The following is a 10,720-nucleotide window of genomic DNA, read 5'->3' as shown; positions in this document are numbered from 1 at the left end:
CTGCAACCTCTCGATGTTTCTATAAACAAGCCGTTTAAAGTCTACATGCGAGAAGAGTGGAATAAATGGATGGCTGCTGGCAATCATGACCTGACACCAACTGGACGCATGAAGAGGCCCACTATCATTCAAGTTTGTGAGTGGGTGAAGACATCATGGCAATCAGTAAAGGATGAAACGGTTATACGTTCATTCAAAAAATGTGGGATTAGCAATGCCTTAGATGGCACCGAAGATGGTATGCCATATGAGGACAGTGAAGAAAGTGACACTAATGACTGTGTGGACCTGAGCTTCCTAAACTCTGACAGCAGTGATGAGGAATTCCTGGGATTCACTGACTAGAACATTATGGTGCCTGAGGATTAAAGTTTCTCCTCGCTTGTTAGCCAGAACATGGCTTTTGTCGTTACTTACGGTACATGGGACTGTTCTTACATGTTACCCACAATGCTGCTGTTGAGTCTACTATGTTAAAATAATATTTTGTTATTTAATTAAAGGTTTTTGCACACTATTTGGCGCAAAATATTTTTTTTCTTATTTTCCTCTAGGTGCGTCTTATAATCAGGTGCGTCTTATAAAGCGAAAAATACGGTATTAATGTTTTGCTGTGGTATGACTAGATTAAAGGGATAATCATTCAAAATTTGAAAATTGCTAATTTTTTAACATTTTTCTCAAATTTTGGATATTTTTTTTAAAATAAGCACAAAACATATCAACCTGAACTTACTATTATCATAAAGTATAATGTCACGAAAAAACAATCTCAAAATCACTGGAATTTGTTGAAGCGTTCCTGAGTTATTACCAAATAAAGTGACACTGGTCAGATTTAAAAAAATTTTGGCTCCGTAACGAAGGGGTTATATTGGAAGTGATCAAAAAATATGTACCCCAAAATATTACCAATAAAAGCCCCAACTTATACAGCACAAAACCAGTGCCCACTCGGGTCCATCATCTGTCACTGGAAATATAGGGGTTCCCATGTAACAGGTAGAACAAAGGCTCTGGAAAAGCGACATAGCTGCAACACCCCCATCAAATAAAATCCAGTAAAGTCCGCACTCCAAAATCCACTAAGCCTGAACCACAGAAAGCAGCCACATAATTGGCATTGTAATGGAGAGACCAATTAATGTATGGTGCGTGTCACTACAAGCTGGGCACAATGTATGGGGGCACTACACTGTATGGGTGGTCAATGTATGGGGGAACAATTCATGGGGACACTGTATGGGCACCAAACTGGCAGATTTGCAATTTACCAGAATAAAACATGGGGTGGATGCTACACAATAGTCACTGTGGGTGTAGATGAATTCATTGAGAGTTGCAATTTTTAAATCGGGCCACTTTGGGGGTTCTCTGCTGTTCTGGCACCTCAGGAGCTCTGCAAATGTCACGCACAAACTATTTTAGCAAAATCTGTGCCCCAGAAGCCAAATAGCGCTCCTTCCTTCTCAGCCCTGACATATGGTATAACAGTAGTTTCCGATGACATATAGGGCATCAACGCATTCGGGAGAAATTGTACAGTAAATTGTGGGGTCTAGTTTCACCTATTAACCTTTGTGTAACTGTCAAATGTGCCGCAGATAAAAAAAAAAATACATTTTTACCAATAAAATGTTATATTTCCATATCCCATTGTTGTAAACTTCTGTGAGGCACCTGTGAGTTCAAGACTGTGGAGACCTGGGTGTCGTAACCAGTGCCTTCCCCCCTCCCCTCAATCCCGTAATGAAACACACACAGTCCTAGGTGGGTTGAACAGGTCGGTCACAGTTTATTAATTAAATAAGCAGAGAAAGGCAATTACATATCGTAACGGGCGCTCGCGCTGAGCTTCTGTCCGTGATCGACAGGGTAATTGGCCCAACGAGCGGTTACGACCTTTGCCCTCCTCCGCTTCTTCCGCTGTGACTTAATAAAAGGTTACTATGGTTAGTTATATCACATACGTATATACATTTTTTTTTTTTTTTTTTATATATAAAATATAATAGCATTTACAAATTTACCTCATCCCTCGGGTTAGTATCATCAATTAGCCTTTAAAAGGGGAGGGAGGGTGGGACAACAGCTTCCAGGCGTCCGCCGGGAGGAAAAGAGGAAGTTCCCGGCCGGACGCCTAGCTTTAACCCCTGTAGGAGTGGCCGTAGGACCCCACCCCTCTAGTGACCACTGGCCGGCTGGGGGCCTTCCGGTCAGTGCATCACTAAGGGGGAGTGATGCAAGGGGGGTTAACTAGGAGCTCCCCCCCCTCCCCTCTAGTGACCACCAGCCGGCCGGGGGTCTTCCCATTAGTGCATCACCATGGGGGAGTGATGCCAGGGGGGGACTGGCACTGACATCATTTAATGCTGCTCTATCTAGGTGCTCCCCAGTCAGAGACGCGCACCTTATACAGTACCGCGTCTGCCAATACTCGCTGCAGCCCCAGACGAAATTCTTAAGATGTGATGTTTCCAATATGTTGTCACTTTGGGCGGGTTTCTGCTGATCTGGCAAATCAGGTGTTCGGGTGTTGGAGCCCACAATCTATTCAAACAGTATCTACATCCTAAAAGCTAAATAGCGCTCTTGCCCATCTGATCCCTACCGTGTGCTCAAACTGTAGTGTCCAACCACATATGTAATTTTTACCAAAAGTGTCAGTACCCCATAAACTATATGGTCCATTTTCTCCTATTACCGCTCTTGAAAATGATAAATTTGGCTCTAAAACAGTATTTTAGTGGAAAAAAATGTAATTTTCAAGGACGTCTTGACAGCACTATCAGGAAGTAGTCCTTATCCTTCATAGGGATAGGAAAAACACTGGTGGGTGGTGGGATGGCTTTTTAACCTCATGTATGTGCCTGTCCCTATCAGGGACAGACGCATGAGATGAGCGCTCAAGGCGCAGAAGAGAACGTACTTGGATCAGTTGAGCAGGAGCTCCTGATTGCCGGATGCAGTGGGTTCAGGGGATGAGCCGTCCTGTTCCTTCCTCCTGCAGTATGGTTCAGAGGCCTAGCCCTTTCTGGGGGTAGAGGTCCCTCAGCCTTCCAGTTGAGTAGGAGTGCCTGGTTCAGCATCTTCCCCCTCGGGGGGCCCTGCATTCTCGCTGCCATACCCTGAACATACAAGTAGTTTCCCATCCTCCGCTATGGCCAGATCGACTAGGTTCCCCCCCTTGTCACTTAGTCCTGCTATTGACATCTTTACGAGACTGGTAACAGAGGAATTCAAGGAACTATCTACTAGACGGCGCTTTGATAACCTCACCAAAGATGAAAGGACGGCCATCTCTGATCTCCAAAAATTACCCAATATCGTTTTTAAGGCGGCTGACAAGGGGGGCAACATAGTCATCTGGCCTCAAGATAAATATGAACGCGAAGCATTTCGCCAACTGAGGGACCGAGATACTTATCGCAGACTGTCCTTTAATCCTACATCCACGTTCTCATTGGATCTCCAAAAAATCCTAATTAGGGCCCTTGATGATGGTCTAATTACCAAACCCTTGAGGGTTTGACAGTTAGGTTTCCTAAAATCTCAACCTTCTATTTATTGCCCAAAATCCACAAGAATGCCGTTGACCCCCCTGGGCGTCCCATAGTGTCAGGAATTGGCAGTCTATGCGATCCGATATGCCAATTTATAGATTTTTATTTAAAACCTCTGGTGGAAACACTTCCATCCTATGTACGTGACACGACGGATGCCCTGGCGAGGGTTGATGGCATTCTTGTGGATCATGACACGTTGCTGGTGACAGCAGATGTAGAAAGCCTATATACTTGCATTAACCATCAACATGGTATTGAGGCTGTCCGCCTTTTCCTCGGCGCGTCCAACCGGGACGGCCCTTTTTGTGAGTTTATCCTCGAGTTGCTGCACTGTATCCTTACCCACAATTACTTCGTCTTTAAAGATTGCTTTTACCTTCAGACGCGCGGCACAGCCATGGGCACGGCCTGTGCGCCCTCGTACGCAAATCTCTTCCTGGGGTCCTGGGAGAGATTTTTGTTTGGGGACGAGGGCCCACGGGCCGCCTCCCATGTGCTGTGCTGGCATCGTTATATAGACGATGTCTTCTTTCTGTGGGACGGGACGGTGCAGCAACTCGGGGAATTTATGGGGACACTTAACCAGAATGCTCTAAATATCCGTCTAACTTATACCTATGACATCAAAAAAGTTAATTTTTTGGATGTCACTTTTGAGGTGGACCACACTGGCCGCATCCAGACGGATGTTTATCGCAAACCAACATCGGTTAATGCACTTATCCATGCATCCTCCGCTCATAATCCATCTACGATTAGGGCCGTCCCGGTTGGTCAGTTCCTGAGGATGATGCGGATCTGTTCGTCGGATGCAAAATTCGAGAGCCAGTGTGCGGATCTCAAAACACGGTTTTCCGCGCGTGGCTACTCGAACAGATGCATCAAACGGGGTTACCAACGGGCTAGAGGGACTTTTCATAATGACCTACTGCAGCCCTCAAGGACGAGAAAAGGGACCCGTGACAATGGTCCAATTAGGTATATCTCGACTTATATTCATGAATGGGAGGAGATGCGAAATATTCTTAAAAAACACTGGTCCATCTTGGGGGCTGAACCCTCTTTGCAAACATCATTAGGGATGGGCCCTTCTATGACTGCCAGGAGATCTAAAAATTTAAAAGACCTTCTGGCGAAAAGTCATTACGTTCCATTTAGAGTTAATCCGTTTGGGTCCAAAGGGCCCATTGTTGGATCCATACCCTGTGGTCACTGCCTGGCATGCGCGAATGTCCTGCGATGCACCACATTTAAATCATCCGATGGTAAAAGAGAATTTGATATTAGGCACCGTATTTCGTGTGGGAACACCAATGTCATCTATTATGCCACATGTGGCTGTTCAAAAATCTACATTGGCCTGACGTCGAGAGAACTTAGAATACGTGTGCGTGAGCACGTGCGGGACATTGGCGCGGCCAGGACAGTGACTGACCTATCCCTCCTTAAAACCATCCCGCGCCACTTCAGGCAATTTCATGGATGTGACCCCACATCATTGATGGTGCGGGGTATCGACGTTATTCATCTGGGGATCCGAGGGGGGAATTACAAAAAAAATACTTGCACAGGTAGAGGCTAAATGGATCGTGGTTTTAGATACCATGACCCCAAGAGGATTAAACGAGTCACTCTCTTTTTCCTTCTTTCTCTGAGTATATTTGGTTTATACACATATGTATATTTATTCCTTTGAAAAAAGAAAAAATATTGTTCCTGGCTTCTTGCCCGTTCCCTGGGGCTTGGGCGTGTGGTTTTTGTTTTTAGTTTACTGTTTTTAACTTTCTCTGTTCTTGTCTATTTTTATTATTCTTGTTACCCCAGGCAGGATACCTTCACTGGATATGGCTGCTTACCATCAACCCGCCTATGTTTGAAATACCTCTGCCTCTGGAGTGTCTGAATATGCACAAAAGATGGGACACCATGCTACGCCGTATACTTCAGATCATATTGGAACCGGCATATTTTATTCCTTTATTATTTTGTATTTATATGCACATTATTTATACTCTGTCCCATAGGACTGTCCCTCTGCATTATTAGACACGTTTTGTGCACACACGTCTTACATTGGTGGCGCAGTGGGGGTGCGCGTGCGTACTGCGGTGCCGACTCTCGGCTGTGCAGCGGCGCGTCTTTATCCTCGTCCATGAGACGGGGGATTGCTCCTCCTCCCCTCTCTCATGTGACGACGATGACGCCCTGCTTCTCTGGCCGGGAGTCTGGCAATCGCGGTGCGCATGCGCCGATAACCCCATCTGTGATTGGCCGGCCGAATGTCACATGTCAGGTCAAAGGCTAATATAAGGTCCTGTCTGGGCTATTGTTGTACTCCCTTGAGAAAGCGGGGCTTGTCACCCGCGAAACGCGCGTCGGGACACGCACACCCGGCCCGGGACTCCTATAACTCACTGCCTGGTAAGCATTCCACCCCTAGGGGTTACTTACTATTATACTGTCTCAGCACTATGCGGCTACCGATGGGGTAAAAAATGGATATGCTGCCTAGATGCGGCACTAATATTGCACTGTGCACTTTATGCTTGGTTTAGAACTGAATTTGTGCTGAGCGTCTAGTGTCTGGGCACTCAGTTTGGAGTCCTGCGGTTTTCCTGTTGGGGTCTCCCCCTGCTATTTTCTATGCACTTGATTGTATGTTATCCTGTTTATTATTCATTAATAAAACTTTTTCATATTTTTTATATATCTGATTGCTCTTTTTTCTCCGGAGTCATAACATCTTCCATTGAGCGGGCTCTTTTTCTTTTTGTGTGGTTCTTGTCATATCCTTGTTGAATGACATGTGTGGCACTGACATGATGCCATTGAGGTTGTGCTATCCATACCCTGAACATGCGGGAGATTGAGCGTTGATGGCACCGGTATGCAGGGATGCATTTTTCTGGTTTCCAGGGGAGTGACAACCGAGACCTCTATCATCTGGCTTGCATTCCAGCATATAACGAAGAACAAACCACGACAGAAAACTTCCAAGGTAATATACATAACATTGAATTTTATTAGAAAGACCAGATAAAGATGACAAAAGGAGGGAGAGGGGAATACACCCACTCGCACATGTCAAGAACAGGATGCCCACAGCAAAGCAACAATAATAGAAATCCAGATCAAAACCACAGGTAATTATAACATCGATCAGTGTCTAATACACATTTAACCATGTAGTCTATTGCATAGATATCCCAGAAAACTTTAAAATAGTAACACGGAGCAGCTACAATGGCTGCTAACATTACCGCTAAGGCTGGGAATCACTGTGGGTGTCCTCATGAGGTCTTCTCCCACTCTTGACACACTGATAGCAACACCCCAGAAGAAATTCTGGCACAGGCTTCCAGTATCAGTTGTTTCAGATATTGGGGTCATCTGAAGGCAATTTTGTCTATGCTGTGAAGATACGAGATGTGCAGCATCTGAAAACGGATATTGGAAGCCTGTGCTAGCATTTCTTCTGCGGTGTTGCTATCAGTGTGCCAAGAGTGGGAGAAGAGGGCTGCATCGACAATCCAACACAATGGGCAGCACTTAGAACACATTTTATAAGTGGTCATGAACGTGTAAATAACTCATGAACGAATAAAGTTATGTTAAAACCAAGCACACCATTGTTTTTCTTGTAAAATTCTCAATAAGTTTTATGTCACTTGACCCTCTTCCCATTGGAAAAAATAAAGTTGGATCCAAAACGGCCGACTTCAAAATGGCTGCAATGGTCACCACCCATCTTGAAAAGTTTTCCCCCTCCCACATACTAATGTGCCACAAAGAGGAAGTTCATATCACCTACAGTTCCCATTTTATGTAGGTGTATCCATATAAATGGCCCAGCCTGTACAGTCACATAGAAGTGGAGGAGCAGAGTCCTGTGAGATGGTTTTAATTTGAAGTGGCAGTTGATGGTCGGACATCTTGGGAAGAGGAAGCCATTTTGTAGGTGAAGGCATTACCTACCTTCTCCCTGCCTGCTTTGCTTAAAAAGGGGATTGACACGATAAAGGGAGTTAATAGTCATCATATAAGGAAGACAACCATTGCACCTCTAGGAGGAAGAATTATCTTAAGCCGAGCACAGTACTAACAAGAAATATTCAGACTCGATAAAACCAGGAGTTACTAAGATCTGTCTGCAGGTACACAGCAATCAACCGTGAGTGTAATCCTGTACCCCAGATTCCTACTGTTTGTAAATAATTTGCCCCATTACCTTCAGTAAAAAGACTTCTGTTTTAAATTCTTACAGCTGCTTCTTGACTGGGGTTCAAATGCACCAACTACTACCACCATCATCATCTTCTGCCTAGAGGCAGTTACTGTGCAAACATTGTATTGTGGAGTTTCGGGTGTGTGTGTGTGTGTGTGTAACTTGAAAAGGAAAGACTCTTCTGACAGAAAGCTTGTCCACCAAAAGATACATCATACCCTGTCAGGAGTACAACCCTCAGCCATACACCACATGAGAGCACCACAAAAGCACCATGTACACAGACATCCCCAGGGTTTTGAAAAAAAAAAATGGCCCATTTGTCAAGACGCTATTCACCAGAGGAGGCATACGCTTTCCTTGCCTCCCACATGGATTTAGGCAGTGAGGAAGATCCTACATTCGTCTCTTCCTCCTCATCTAGTGAGGAAGGACCCCCAGCACGGTGCCCTTGGACCCAGGCAGCTCCTGCAGCAATCGATCCCATTTGGCTTGCACCCCCAGAAAAATAACCCTTCATTATGGATTTCATCGGTAGCTGCGGAATCCAGTTTGACACCACTGGCCTCACTGAAATTGACTTCTTCAAATTCTTTTTCAGTGAGGAAATAATAAATCTTATGGTGGACCTGACGAACTTATATATGCCCAACAATTTTTCACCTAAAATCCTATGTCATACTCCACATGGACCCCTGTACATGCAGATGACATTTTGGGGAATTGTGCTGCATATGGGCATAATCCAAAAACGAAAACTTTGGCAATACTGGAGTACTGATATGGATCGCCCCCAGGCGCAGGGCAGTGGGGTACTCGGTACCGGGTCCATTCTGTCTCGGTTCTGGGGATGTCACGGTGGCCCAACCCGGTCCGTGGCCCTGCTAAGGGGCGCCCAATCAAAGGGTGAAGTTTTTTTAAGTGTTCGTGATGCCACCTGTGGTACTCGGTCAGGATGACCGACGCTGCAAGGGGTCCACTGGGGTGATGGAATGGCAGCTAGATGGTATACCTTCCCACAGGTGAAGCATGTCCCCAGGGCTTCCCAGTAAGGTAGATGTGATGGTGCAGGTCGCAGTAAATAAGGAGGACACAAGGTTGCAGTCTCTTTACCTTTTACTGTAGACTTCAGCGTCCACAATCCAGAGCACTGCTAACAGGGCTGGCTGAGACCGGCCGGTCCGAAGGCACATCCAGAGTTCCCTTTGCAGGTGGAAATCAGTAGCCTTCCTACTTGCGCCTGTGTGTTGTAGTACTACCCTGCTGAGCACCACGGGATAGTCCTCACAACTGTCGTGTATGTTTCTGATATTCCCCGTCCCCCAGATGGTATGGATAGGATGACCCGTATGATGGGTTAGGCCTGGAGCTATTTTATACGGATCCTAGAGATGCCCCTCTCCCACAATTTGCCTCCGTTGTCTTCATTAGGTTAAAGGTCGGGCAGCCAACTTGGAATTAACTAAAGAAAAGAGAGACTAACAGCACTCACAAGTTAGGGCGCCCGGTCCTGATCCAGAGAACCTTGCTGGATAATCCAAAGTCCAAGAAAGTAGTAAAGAACCAGCGCTCCTTCCAGGTGTAATGTTCCAAAAATATAAACTTTATTGAGCCATGTAACAAATACAACAAATTCTTGGAACTTGGAATTAACTGTCCTGCCGTAGGTTGAAGTAATGCGTAGAGCCTATTACTCCCTCGGTGTTCCGGCCACCGGCTACGCGCCTCAGAAGGATGTTGCCAATCTTAAGGCAGGACTCCTCCTGGTATTATCTCCTTGTGCTGTAATCTCGTTTCTCACTTCTCCACAATATACTCCGCTTCTTGTCCTTTCTTAAGATGCTGCCGCAATGAGGTGCAGGCGCAGCTCCGTAACGTTCTATCTCTCGCTCAGTCGCTGCCAGGATCCCACCCCTGACAGGGACCTCTGTCTGCAGCTCAGATGTTCTTCCTTCTCCCCCTGTCTGCCTGACAGGTCTTTCCTGGGTCTCACCCAGTAGCGTTCTCCTCTAACTTCCTATCCAACCCCCAGTTTTACCCGAGTGTGAGGAGTGGCCTAATACATAGAACCCTTTGCTCCCCCTGGTGGCCGGAGTGTGAAGTGTGTGTGACTGTGATACCTGGTCAGGTGAACTCCTTTAGTGCCATCAGACGTACCATCACTCCCCCTGGTGGAAGAGCGACAATACTGCAACGACCAGGACTCTGGGGCGCTGCACTTATACTCTACAGCACTATATAGCACATTATATTCTCTATAGTACATCGGTATTCCGCATGGCCATGACAAGGACATGATTTGAGACAATCCAAAAAATTTTGCATTATAGTGATATTGCAGTGTCCTTCCCGAGACTATACAAACTTTGATCGTCTATATAAAATTCGGCCAGTGGTTGAACACTTCAGCAGAAAATTTGCTGGGGTGTATACACCCCAGAGGGACGTAACTATTGAAGAATCTCTGGTTCATTTCAAAGGAAGGCTAAAACTCCGACAATACCTGCCCAGTGAGAGGTACAAGTACGGAATAAAACTATGAGAGTACCTCAGGGTATACCCACAGATTTAGTGTCTACAAGAGTAAGAACACCCACATTAACCCCCCTGAATGCCCCCCATCCTGGGGGTGTGTGGGAAAATAGTGTCGGAATTGCTGCACCCACTGCTGGATAAGGGTTATCACCTCTACATTGATAACTTTTACACCAGCGTCCCACTCTTCAAGACCCTCTCTTCCAGAGCTACAGTTGTATGTGGTACCGTGCGAAAAAAATCAGCGAGGCCTCCCTAAGCTGGTGGTCAACTATAAGGACAAAAGGATGTCCTTTTCTTGACCACCATGCATCATGTCAACAGCTCCCGTGTCACTTTGTGATATCACAAATCCCAAAGCCAGATTGCGTCTTGGATTACAATCGGTACATGG

Source organism: Ranitomeya variabilis, chromosome 2 (assembly GCF_051348905.1).
Source record: "Ranitomeya variabilis isolate aRanVar5 chromosome 2, aRanVar5.hap1, whole genome shotgun sequence".
Lineage (NCBI taxonomy): Eukaryota > Metazoa > Chordata > Amphibia > Anura > Dendrobatidae > Ranitomeya > Ranitomeya variabilis.
The sequence above is the reverse complement of the archived record's forward strand: the minus strand, read 5'-3'. Positions refer to the sequence as shown.